At 41.0% G+C, this 13,986-nt stretch overlaps 1 protein-coding gene across 5 annotated transcripts in view; it reads right to left on the bottom strand.

Annotated features, from left to right (window-relative positions):
* LOC121947354 (IQ motif and SEC7 domain-containing protein 1-like) overlaps positions 1–13,986 on the bottom strand; it is a 116,745-nt gene that overhangs the window by 33,153 nt on the left and 69,606 nt on the right. The window contains exon 1 of one of the 5 annotated variants that reach the window (XM_042492368.1): positions 11,059–11,132. The exons of the other annotated variants lie outside the window; for them this stretch is intronic. The gene's annotated coding sequence lies outside the window, so the exon portion shown is untranslated. Of the gene's footprint in view, positions 1–11,058; positions 11,133–13,986 lie in introns of those variants that run through there. 5 annotated transcript variants of the gene reach the window in all.

The raw sequence follows: 13,986 nt of genomic DNA, 5'->3' as shown, positions 1-13,986 counted from the left end.
AGGTTGGAATAAAAATTTGGATTTCTGGTCTCACTTTCAGCTTGTCAAATACCTTCCCTTGGTCAGTTGCCCGCGACTTCAGAAACACACCGAGGAACCCTTTAGCAGTGCAAAGAGATCCATTGTACAATTGCCGTAGTATTAAGAGCGAGAAAATCTGCATTGAGTGGGTGGAAGTGGAGGTGGATGGTTCAAACAATCACCGGACTTTCACCAGGAGACCGCTGTTTGTGTCTCTTGTGAATTTTAAGAAAATGTTACTGTGCTAGTAAGGCTATGTTCAGCATACTTTGCTAGTCACGTATGATTTTACATCAGTTTACATGTTTACTTACTTTTTCAGAGGGGTTATTTTCTCAAACCTAATTATGCTGCCTAAACATGGCACAAAGGCACAATGCATGTTATAAGCATAAATTGACAATCATACAAGTTTTGGGGCCACTGACCAAGCGCCAGTTTTGAACAGTTTGCAGGGAGAACTGGCCAAGAGGTCAATGTCCAAAACAGGGCTTCGACATGAGAAATATGATTTTATTCTTGAAAAACATCAGTTTTGTTACTATGTTAAAACCTGGGTAACACAGGCAATGCACTAGTAACTAAATATTGTAAACAATGCCCAGCTCTACAAACAGCCGTGTTAAAACGGCCCCTGGGCAGCTCACACACAGAAAGAAGGGTTTTCTCCTCAGTTTATTCTGGGTGGAGCTTTTGCTTGTTCCCTCAGTGTTTGCGTGGGTTTCTTCTGGTTTCCTCTCACATACCAAAGACATATGCAAGTCAGGTGGGGTGGAGACTCAAAATTGCCCAAAAATATGAATGTGGGCATCCAGGGACTTGTCCTGGGCATTTCTCTGCCATCCTCAAAATGACTGAGTGGGTGAATAAAATGACACCCTTACGATGGGAACCCAGCAAACCTTTACTTAACAACTCAACCACATTTTTGTGTACTCGTTTCTGTAGAAAAATAAATAAATACATTTCAGGGCGCTATGGCAAATACAGGACTCTGAAAGCTATACTTCTCTTGATTGCATGCATATGCTATCTCTCTCTCTCTCTTTCTCTCTGGCTCTCTATAAATGGCAGATAGAGGTTGTGCATTGTGTACTGTGGCCATTATTAGAAGCGGGCCCCGTTTGTCCATTTACAATATTTTTCCTTTCAGTTCACTCCATTACCAGATTCCATATTTCTCTGGCGCTCTCCTCTATAGCCCCACCCCAGCACAGAAACACACTACAGCACTATTCTCCCCTGCTAAAAATAGACCCATGTGAGGTGACACACTCTGGTAAACACTCTGTGAGGGAGACGAACAATGCTGCGAAGAACGAGAGGAAAATACACATTAACACGAGCATGACCGCCTGATTTCATCTCATTATCTGTTCCTTTGTGGCAGATCGATGTGCAGCGCTTCTCAATGACATTGAAATTTTGAGGTCAGATGGAAAACAGAACAAGACTTAGACTGGTGTCTCCAGTGGTTAGTGCTCAGAGCAGCCCTGACTGTAAATGTGACAAAAGCCGCAGCGTGTAAAAATACCCAAGGTGGTCATGATGGATACAGGAGCGTGATACCGCAGTCAAGACCGACAGCACAGGCCTGACATGATGAGACCTATTCCACTGTGGGCTCTCAGAGTGACAGTGCCACCCGCTGGTTAAAAATGATACTACATGATCCCTAGAAGACATATTTATCCATGCATGGGGCCAGAAATGTGGCTGTGATGTCATTTTGGAGGTCAGACGTGCTTGTCATGGTTGCAAGTCAGGAGGGTGGCTGCGTTATTCAAAGGCACCAGGACGTAAAGAGACCAGCTTTAACTGGTTGAGATGTTGGCGGGGATATGTAGGTGGGAGGTGCAATAATCTATTTGAAGCAGCGGCAGACTCACACCTGTCTCAAGTCACACAGAAAGTCCCGTGATTTAACACGCACTATGTGTGGCACAGCAAAGATGATCGTCATCATGTCTACATCATTCAAAATTGTAAAAAATTACCTAGAAACTACAGAAAAAACTTTTTTATACTAATACTGTATAATTTTCATTAAAGGCAATCCCTTGTATGTACTTTAAATGGAAATACATATCATATTGTACAGTAAGAATCCAGATGTAGCTTGCTCTGCAGAGTTATTTTATGTTTTTCATTCGTTTTTATTGCCATTTTGTTTTTAATTTTTGTTTTCAATTTAGTTCCATGGGGGATATTTGTCAGGCGCAAGATTTAATAAGTTCAGAATTATTAATAATGAATTTCAAAGGTATTATGATGCAAACACAACACCTTGTAGGGGAAATTGAGTCACAGTCATGTGGACGTCCATGTCTCAATAAACATATGCACTAAGGCCTCCTAATGCTTATTGTGTTGACAAATTTGACGGAAATAGACAAAGCTTAAAAGTGAAGACATTTTTATTCCATTTCAGTTGTGTAAATACACAATATCCTTTCAGTTAGTTTGCCTTTTTAAAGTCTAGCTTTTATTTTTATTTCAGATAAACATCTTGTTTGTAGGATCTAGTGGCATCTAGCTGTAGGGGTTACACTTTGCAACCAACTGAAAAGCTTCCCTTTTGGTAGCCAATGTCAAAATCTAAAAAACCCCACAAAAACATGAATGCCCCTATCTAGAGCCATTGTTCGATTTGTACCTTCTGGGCTACTGTAGAAACAACATGGTAGACTCTGTTGAGGAGGACCTGCTCTGTACATAAAGAAATATCAGCAACTCATTCTAAGCGAACAAAACACAACAGCTGTTAGTTTTAGTGTTATTATAATATTTTCATTTTGAGATTAGTTTTACTTAATAATACTAACATTAGCAGTTTAAGCAGTGGTACATTAACGTGTGCACTTTGTGCAAACCTTTTTTGTATAATCATTGAATATATGAAATAAATGCGCAAATTTTAGACTAGAAATCTACTATAGAAAAAAAAAATCAGATGTCTCCCTTAATTTTCATATGTTTTAGAGCACCACAACTGTCATAAAGTATCTGCCTCACAGCCTTACAGCACCACGGTGGCCAATCAATCATCGGATAGACTCATGATTTGTAAAACATCAGCCAAACACTCTTAAAATCACGTCTCTCTGCTGTCCTGAATCCAGAACTGATTTCCAGGGACCATCCATCAGAATAATCCTGGAGAATTAAAAAACACATCTATCCCTCGATAGAAACCAGACGTGTTCCCAAAATAATTATCCATGTGAGTGTGTGTGTTTGCACGTGCATGTGTGTGCATCTGTTTATGCGCCTGGGAAAGCAATCAATTTGAAGCCGTGAGCTAAATGACATCATTGAACAGGGTAAATTGACTGGAGGGCTTACAACGATAATAATTGCTGTTTCAATCTGATTCCATTCATTGCCGCCCGCATCAGTGATCAGATAAATAGCTGATGATCCTGAAGATGTTGTGTTGCTCAATCACTCAAATCACTCACAAGATTTCATTAACAGTCAAGTGTGAAATGGTGTTATGGTTTAGAGCTGATTGTAGTATAAATATGTTTCGAGTAGGCAAACAGACATGTTAATTGCACAGAAAGTTTTGAACTGATGTCTTAAATTAGTGATTCAACATCAACAATATGGATGCACGCACGTCTATACAATAACACCACATCCCGCTACAGAATATGCTGACGCCAATAAGGGATTAACATGGAAGAAAAACAGATGAAGGGAGGAAACACAGATTCAACAACATCTACATTCCTACAATACTCAGACTGCGATGGCTTACATTCCTCCACCACTCACCTCTCCTCACACAGCTGTCTAATCACTTTAGCACAGTTTGCCTCGTTCTGTTTTCCTTCAGCCCAGGACTCCAGTCACTTGCCGCTGTGCTCTGCCGCCCTTCCCTGGCAAAGCCAACTGTGCCTCCGTGGCATCCGAAGCCCACGGCAGAAACACTACGGCTATTGAGCCCCGAGGAGCACCTCCCGGCTCGGCTGTTTGCACTGGCACTGGCCATTGTTTGTGTTGGCACTTTGTATAAAGGCAGCCTTTCTCATGTCTGTTCCATCACGCCTTTCCAGGCTTTGATTAGGGAAAACACAGTCACTAAACCACAGGGGCTACCCTGTAGTGATGGCCACAACACGTGTCAACATGTCAGACTCTGACAAATAGCATTTGCTCTTTTTTTGTTTGGTAATAATTCAGAGCCTCATAAAGAATTTCACACTTTCAGATTCTGCTCCACTTGGAAGAAAGAGTATAAAAGATATTTCATTTTTATGGTCCTCATTAGGCTGACAGTGATAGAATCATTAAGGAAACATAATGTTATTTTAGGAGAAAGGTCCCCAAAACTGGAGGACTGAATACTGATGTGGGGAAGTGAAAGCACTTATGAGTATTAAACACTGCTAAGTCACCTGAAGATATAATGTTCACATCATAAATTTCAACAAGGAAATGCAAGTGGTGCCACAGAGGAGCTATTAAAATAAAGCTCATTTCAAGCTGCTGTGATTCAAGTCATGTAATCAGCTGAAACATGAAAGTTAAAATAAAAGAAATAAGACTACAAAGGTTTAAGGGAAACATTTACCCAACACCAAAATTACATATTTTTCCTCTTACTTGTAAAGCTTTTTTATCAGTTTGGATTGTTTTGGTGCGAGTTACCGAGTGTTTGAGATATGACCCGCAGAGATATCTGACTTTTCTCCAATATAATGAAACTAAATGGCATTTGGCTTGTGGTGCTCAATGCGCCAAAAAAATACCAAAACTCAACAACAACGTCTCTTTCCATGAATCATGACCCAGTTAGTCAAGATTATCCACAGACCTTGTTGTGAGCAGTTTCATGTAGGAACTATTTTCTTTCTGCCAGACTACACCCACCGATCGTATCACAGCGCAGAGGAAAGCGTGCATCAACTCATGGACGAGAGACTCATGAGGGCGAGATAAAGACATTAAGGGCGTCCTCCTCGGCTGAGCTGTAATGTTAGTTGGTTCAGTATTGCGAGGTGAGCTCGCAGTAGATGTACACTTTCTTCTGCACAGTGATTCGGTTGGTGAGTGAAGTTTGGCAAATAGAAAAAAGGTCCTTCTGCTCGCAGCAAGGTTTGTGGATTATCTTGAGTAACCTGGTCATGATTTCTGGATAAAGACATTACTGATGAGTTTTTCAAAGGGTTTTTTCTTTTTTCTTTTGGTGTGTTGGGCACTACAAGCCCAGGGCCATCTACTTCCATTATACTGGAGAGAAGGAAGAAAGGCAGACATCTCTACAACTGATAGTACCAACACTTATCAACTCACACCTAAAGCAATCTAGATTGATAAATGGAACTACAGGCAAGAGGAAAAATATGTATTTTGGGATATAGGGCGAACTGTCACTTTAAACAACTCGAAATATTTCTTGCAGCATCAACAAGCACATCTTGTTAAGATTTGCTGTTTCAAGTAAGAACGTTTTTTTCCATTATTTTTTTAGTCCCTAAGAGACAAGAGCTCTGACCAATAATGAAACTGCTGCATCAGGATTTGTCAGAGGAAATCCTGAACGTTTTTTCCCTTCAAAACTCTGCACATCCAAGCAGAAAACAACCTCCTCTTCAAACCAAGTCATCAAAGAACGAACATGAGAAAAATCTGCATCAGTTTACATGTGATGAGAACTTCCCCGAGCCGCACTGAAAACTCGATCATTTGTATTTAAATATTAATTGAAAGCCACAGCTGAAGGCACCCCAACAATGAAAGCAGAATTAAAAAAGAAATAATTAATGAGTCTCATCTCACTTGCTGAAGTCTTCACCCGACATGCACGTCAAAGTACTGCGAGATTGAAAATGAGCCAAAAGCTGTGTTTCAAAATTAAAAAAAAAAAAGAATTACATTATGGTCAGTTTTTCAGAGTTACACAGACAACCGCGAAGCAATCAATCAGCAAACAATGGCACTGAGATAACACAGTCATCCTAGATCCACGCTGCCTTTTCTCAGGAATGTAAAAAAGGAAGCTGAGGAAACCTTTTGTACAGGTCACGAGACTGCTGAGAAATGGATTCATGTTGACATATTCCAGTGGAACAAGATATCCTGAGTGTGCAAGTTCCATTCATACCAAGTTTCCACAAGACCTGGTGGGTGCAAGTCAGCAGATCTTACATTTCAACATTCAGGCGCGTTGGGTAGGACATGAAGACTGGCTCTGCAGAGCGATAAAGACATTCGGAGAATAACAAGCAGACTGAAATTCATGATAACAACCCCTTGAGGAAGGGTTACACCGCGCCATGTTTATTGTTTCATTTCTCTCAATGCCTCCCATAACCCCCGCTTGTGACAGTGCCAAGGCATTTACAAGAAGCAAGGGTTACACAGAGGCATATGGATTAATCCACCATCTCTGTGACAAACTACCTGACAGCCGCTAATGTCGTTTGGCTTCCACTTATATCACACAAGCAAAGCTTATTGGACGGTCGGTGTCTAAAGCACATTGGAACTCAATAACGACACAATGGGCGAGCTAGAGATGAGCCAGTATCATACGTACATCAACATTAGCACAAAGCGAGTCTGAATTTTTTTAAAAAAGGACAAATTTATGTCATTACAGAGGAATATCTGAAACGGAAGGTAAATCTGTTGCCTTGGCTTTATCCTTGGAGGTTTGATGAACGCTCCATAAAGCTTACTGTTTTATTGACTGGAAGCACAGTCCAGGTCTCTGCAGGCTGCAGGGCACATCGATCTGTAGCCCCTCAATTACTTATTAGAGGCCCCCGTCCCGGCTGTCGGAGCCCACAGGATAACAAACTGGTCCTTGCTGCAGCTGTGCATTGATACAAACTGTAGTCATATGGAGATATGTTAGTTTTAACAGAAGTGATTAAGAAGCAAAGCTTTAAACACTGGTACTTTTCCACTGAAGCATGACTTATTCTTGGTTTTCCATGAGACACACTTCCAAAATAAACGGGTTTGGACACGGATGTGGAAATTTCAGAGGGCAGAGAGGATGTTTCTCTACCTCCCATTTTCTGGGATCTCACAAATTTGTCTGAGAAATCAAGGGCGTGGCCAGGAGGTTGATGTATTTTAACTTATTAGTTTGGGGCTCTTCAGGTTAAATAAGGACTTTCTTTTAATCAACTGAACTTCCTAACAGCTTCGGGTGTCAATCGAAAGCAGGAGGCTGTATCACCAGAGAGTCATTCTCACACCCACATCGTAATCTATGACTGACGTAAAAATCAACACAGGCCATATGAGAATGTTTTCTCTTTTGGTGGAGTCCATTTCCTGAAGCTGCTCTTACAGTAAAGCTACAATATGAATTGCTTGGTCTTCGGATTTTTTATTTTCATACACTGGCTTGACTGAATTTCTTTTGTGGAAAAAGGAGTATTTCGTCTATGAGAAAGACCAGTCTGGTCTTCCTCAGATTGTGAGTTGCTGATCTTCATCCCACATCTGCGAGTTTGAGCTCACATTTTACTCAGGGTGATCTGATATATGAAAAGGGTGAAGCTCATACCACTATAAGGATATTGATATTATTGGATATTAATCAATGGCAAAATCTGCCTGAAGCTTGCATCTAACTAGCTATGTGAAAGACAAGGATGTAAGGTAGGCCTTGATGCTTATAGCTGGTACTATTTTGAGGCCAATTACAACGGGTGAAATTGTTTCTCTTATTCAAATTAGCAAACAGGTCACAAAATATTCAGCCATTCGACTCAATAGCATACACAACACGTCATTTATCTTACAATTAACTGGGTATTTGCCAATCTTTAATCTTTTCCACTGTGTTTATCAGTTAGTCATCAGCTTTGTATGTCTGTTGTTAAATGATGGGGAGACGGCATGCTATGGGTTTTTTGGGAGTTTTTTTCACTGAGAAAAGCTGCTGCCTGCAGCTGGAAACGGTGCTGATGAGAGAAAAGGCCATAAATGCATGAGCTAAAAGATGCTGAAAAGCTCTGTAGAGCTGGGGGGAACTGGTGATAATTATCTGTGGATTCATCACTTCAAGTGACTCCTTTCACACTGTCGTAGTTATCTGATCCACTGTTAAAGCTTTAGTTGGTGACTTTTATTTAAAAAAAAATGTAAAAAGAGATGGAAAAAAAATTTTAAAAATCAGATTTCTCTATATATTCTTTTGCCTTGTAGCACTTCTAATGACTTTACCACATGTGGATGAAAACTGTCAGTCAGAGCTGAGGAGTCTCTAATGCAGCTGTCAATCATCAAACAGTGCTCATGAACTGTCAGACTACGCAGCCTGATCAAATATTAATCCAGATTCTGTTACTGCATTGCCAATTTCTTGCCTGAAAAGTTTTCAGAAACACTTTTTAGTGTGACAGTTCACGAGCGGTGATTCACATGACTGAGAGCTACATTTAAGACTCCTTGGCTCTGATTGGCTGTCTTCAGTGCGCTGTGGTTGATTTTAGCAAATGCCATTAGAGGTAGCACCAACAGAGGGGAGGACATGATATTTTCACAGACTATCTGTCTCACGCTTCTTTCAAAATACTGGACAGTTGCAGCAAATATAACAAAAAGTTATTTTCATAAGTTATCAACTGTAGCTTTAATATAAGATTATCGATTATGGCATCTTGAAGTTATTTATGTCTTTCATTGCTTACAGAATCGACAACTATATTACCTAAATAGATTTGATAAGCGTATTGGTTCAAGATTCTGTAAAACGATATGAAAAACCCTTATGCTACCTGGTAGCTATTCGTCAGGGACCTCCCTGTCCCTACATCAGCGTTCCAGTTACACTTCTGCCCCAGCTGTTAAAGTACTCCACTGTGTATAAGGTCAATTGCCTCACTTAAACCTTTAACCAGCAAATTGTAAAGCACCCTACAAAGACGCTGCAGTGAAAGCTGGAAGGAGAAGCAGGGACGTGGTGAGTCAGCAACACAGTAACATTTTGAAACCAACCCTGATAACAGGATGAGCTCCTTTTCCTTGTATAATCTGTCCATGTTTGGATCTGAGCACTAAAAGCTCAGACATCCTCACTGCTTTGAGTTGTTCACAGGAGGGCCGGTGTGAGTGTGACAGGTTTACCTTATTGTCTGCTTGCACTCCCGTTTGAGCACCTAAACATCTGCTCAGCATAAGGTTAAGAAGCTTGCCCCTCAGCATCCTGTATAAGCAGCTTTGAGACCTTATTTTAGCTGTTGCAGAGGTGGACACGATACAGAATAATGAGCAGCATAACAGGAATAGCCAGTTCGACGCTTTTTTTGCGATTACTTTGCATTAATGATGAAACACAGAGGAATTCTGTGTAATAAAAAGCTTTTTGAAATCCATAGCTGCTGCACTGTGCCTCATAATCCCAGAGGGGAAATCTTTCTTTTATTTGTTGTACCACAAAACATAACTCAGCAACGTCCTGCACCAGGACAACCAGGACAACCAGGTGACAACGCATGTGACATGATGGAGCGTGAACAGAGAAAGAGGAGACGGGGGAGGTGTTAGAGGTGGACTGAGGGAAGGACGGAGGGGAAGGGGTGAGTTACACACGATGCAGAGAGCAAAGAGAAACCAGCAAGCATGCATTGAGTACAGTGCAGCTCTGTATTCTCACATCCTCATTCTCACATTCAGCATGAATGATGAAGGGGAAGCCGTCTCACGCTCTGTGCATCTAATAGGCTTTAATGATGGCTTCTCAGAGCCATTCTGTTAACATGTCTAATGAGAGCAGGTTGGTGCACACAAGCTCTCCATGAACAATCGGGGAAAACAGATCACCAGAGTTCCTGCTATAGGTTTTATTGAAAAGATGTCAACAGGATGCTTGACATGAGCAGGACAATCAGCAGGAATGTGCTGTGAGTCAGAGAGATGCTGGGCAGTTCAGAGGCACTTAAATGAGAGAGGAGCTGAGAGCTACAGTGTAAAAAGGTTTGCACATATTTGCTTAAGTGCAGCTTGATAAAGATGTACTTTGACTATAAATAAGAGGCACAAATAAACACAAACAACTCGCCCTCCCTCCTGGCACTGCGCATCAGTGTGAGTGTGACATCAGACTAGAGAGCAGCGGCGTTGGCACCCCAGTGTACGACCACTGGTGGCTGTGTGTTACATACTTTACATACAAATCTATCCTTTTATTCTCATTTCAGGATCAGAATTGCAAAATTATTATTGGCAAGTAGGTTTTCATTCATAACATACAATAAGCAGATTAAGAAAAATAAAATTAAGGTAAAGGACTGCAACACTCAAGAACTTAATCATAGAATAGAAAAATGTACAGTAAAAATTGTAAATCTCTCACATAGGGCTGCAGCTAATTGTTTTTTGCTTGACAAATCTGTTGATTGTCTTTCAGATGAACTGAGAATTTGTTAAGTCTGATGACATAACTTGCTATATCTGTCCAAATGCTTAAAAGCAAAAGGGTATTCGATTTACAATGATCTAAAACAGAGAAACACTTGAGAGGCTGGAAACAAAAGAATGTTTTTTTTGTTGTTGAATGTATTTTTGTTGATAAATGATGTAAACAATTATCAAAATTGTTGGCTATTCATTTCCTGCCCAATATGCAGAGAAAATCAAACATCACTATCATTTTTACCAAATACCCCAATACCGATTTTACAACAGCATTTAGGGTTGACTGTTTCACAAAATATTTACATAGTGAGATTTTTGACAAATAATCATCAGTTATGTGGACATAATGACTGAGTGAGTAAAGGTGAATAAAAGAACTGCTATAGCAGTCTAATTTCAGACAAATACATCACTGTAATGCACCCTTTAAAAACAGGAAAAGTCTCAATATTACAATATTGAAAATAAAACACAATCTCTAGCCTCATATCACGATATTGGCCCAGTCCTACGCTCATGCACACACACCAGCTCACCGCCTGCAGTGTCTGACAATGTAAACAGCTGCTGTCTCCGTTACAGATCCTATATGAACCTGCTCTTCACAGCCAGACGGATCACACACACCCCTCCAGAGTTGAGCCCACCTACCTGCACACATCTGTCTCCGGGTTGGCCCGTACGGTATGAAACAAAATCCGGGGCTCTGGTGACAAATTGCTACTGAAAGGTAAGGTGACCGTGCTTTCTGGGAAGCTAGGCTGTCTCTGTCAGGCACAGGAGACTAGGAACCTCCATCTGACTGATTTACTCTCCACTAATCAGCACATTCCCCTAAACGTCAATGAAAAGAGGAGGTTCTCCTCACACACACACACACACACACACACACACACACACACACACACACGGACACACACGAGCACACACACAGAGCACCCTCCCCCTGCCTCGCTCATCAGCTGTGTCCCTCACAGCCTCACTCTTTCTTTGAATTTCTCTCTTTCTTTCATTAGTCTATCTCTCTGTTTTTCCAACATCAGCTATCCTCTCATTCTCACCCCCAGCATGCCTCTCTGCTGGTCTGTGGTCATTTATTCAGCTGCTGTGTCGATGTCTACGGTTCAGTGGGGACACGTCCAGACCCTGTGTGTTGCAGCTCTGCAAGGTCACCGATTGTTTTTTCTTTTTTTCTCCCCTCCCTCTTCAGGACACATGGTGTTGCCAAAGGGGAAATCTGAGCTCTCAACCAGAACACATCCTCAGACAGCCCGAGCACAGTCAAAATGTAGTTAGATAACAGGTCATTTAACAACCTCTTATTGTCTGAGGAAAAATCAGAAAATAATTTAGATTACCAAACATAAAGGTTTGAGTTTGAGAATCAGAAACAGGTGAGCAAACATTTCCAGTAACTATATATCCTTCTTATTTAGGAAAAAGTGTAGGATAGGCATTTAAGCAACCCTGGTCTCCTAGAAATTATGTCTGTATGTTTTTAAGCGGCTTAGTTACATTGTTTTGGCAACATAAGCGCTACCTGGATTTATTTTCAGGGACGTTCTTTCAGATAACACAAAACTACATATTTGTACTGCACAGGTGCACATCCTGACAATAAACTAGGTGCTGGCATGAGACGCATGAGACAAAAAAACTTTGTGTGTGTGTGTTTTGCTTAGTACATTATTATCATAATTGGGTCGCTGTTTTTTTCCACACTATGTGTAAAGTTGTTTCATATGTTTCTGTCTAATATGCATATATTATGTATTAATGGCAGGGACCAGGTGACCTATAGGTGACCTGGCCTAGGTATTTGAAGGTGCGTCTCTGCATTATATTTGGTTTCAACTCGGTGCAGGACCTTGACACCAGAGCTGTAGGTTTACATCCAGACTCCCAGTTTTTGGCAACAATGCACTTTGGTTAGGGCTAGGGAAAGATTGTGATTTCACTTGAATCTTAATTAAATGTACTAAAAAATAATGCTGAAGTATCTACGACTGGATACTGTGACGCAGAATCGCCTATTTTGGCGGAGAGCAACTGAACAATTTTCTGATACGTTCAGTCTCAACATTTTTGCAACTTATCAGATAAGTTAATTAGCAACATTTCCTCGTGATAATACAAATTATAATTGCTCTGTATTATGTTTCCTTCAAAATGTAAAATAGTTGTATATGAACCTAACTTCTAGGAGACACAGCTGTTGTGAGAGAGCAGACACTCTAAAAGTAACACTGTCTTTCCTCTGCTCTTGTATCCTGTTCAGGCCAGTTCTGACCAGTCGAAAACATGTCAGTACTCATAAGACAAAAACAGCACAGATTCTCAGAGATGAACACACATTTGGCAGTGTGGCTTTGTTGCTTTACACGTTTTGCAAGAATAACTCAGGACAGAAATCACACGGTTTCTGAGTAATTCTACTTAAGAAATACTTTTACTCCCCTGTAAAAGCATAATTATATCAGAACTGTTATTTAGTAAACCTTGGCAGTCAATCTCAATAGCATCTATCTGGGAGAAAAGCCAGAGAAACAGGCTACAAGGCTGCAGCAGCCTCTGTGGGACTCCAGACGAGGCAAGATCTCCCATCTGCCTTAATTTGTCTCCTCTCCACTCACGATAGCGCACAGAGGAATTCAGGACCGCTTGTTTATTTGACTTAAAAAATCTCCCATTGTTTAATAGCTTAGCTCTCATGCCCTTGACTAACTCACAGCAGCACACCCTAATCAATTGACTGTGTGGCCATTAACAGGCAGGCAACTCTGTGTGCTTCTTCATGAAAAATGCTGTCAAAGCAACAACACACTCAGAGGGAGAGTCACATATTAGGCGACTGTCCTGAAGTGTCTCTACCAACAGATGGTGCTAGTGCACAGTCAACGCTGTGCCTGACTTGAGGTTTAGGGATATATGACTGATCAAAAGACTCCCCCTAGTCTTTATCAAGAGGGGGCAAGGAACAAGTTAATGTAAAGTAGAGCAGCAGTGGGAGGGTTTTAAAAACGGGAGAAAATGTGCAGGGAAAAAGGAGTCAGAGCAATGGCTGCAGATAGTGAGGGAGAGGAACTTCATGCTGTGGTTCCCGAGGGAGCTCATTTGAGCTGTAGGCGGACATGTTCGGCTCTGTATGAGGAGACAGGTTTTATCTCTTTGTCTCATTTGTCAGAGCTGACTCTTCAATTCCAGCCTTGAGTGGCCCTTATTTTGAAAGGAAATGTCTCCAGTCTGGGTAAAAAGCCCGGAGACCTACAGTGAGTTAAAAACACGCTTTCTTTCTCACTGTGATTCTATTACTAGTAATAATAATGATACTGATAATTATCAACAATTAACCTCCTGTGCACCGGTGATTCATTATCTGTGGTCAGATTAACTGCAGTCCAAAGAAATGAAATCAATACAGACAGATGATATCTGTACGGTATGAATGAACCCCAGTGAATGATGTCACTGAGAAAAAAACCTGTGACTATGGGAACCTGAGTGATACACATATTAGACGTGTCTCTGTGGACGCTGCCTCATAGATTGAAAGGAAGATTTATCACAATTGCATGCACG

This window comes from Plectropomus leopardus, chromosome 8, assembly GCF_008729295.1.
Source record: "Plectropomus leopardus isolate mb chromosome 8, YSFRI_Pleo_2.0, whole genome shotgun sequence".
Lineage (NCBI taxonomy): Eukaryota > Metazoa > Chordata > Actinopteri > Perciformes > Serranidae > Plectropomus > Plectropomus leopardus.
The sequence above is the reverse complement of the archived record's forward strand: the minus strand, read 5'-3'. Positions and strand labels throughout refer to the sequence as shown.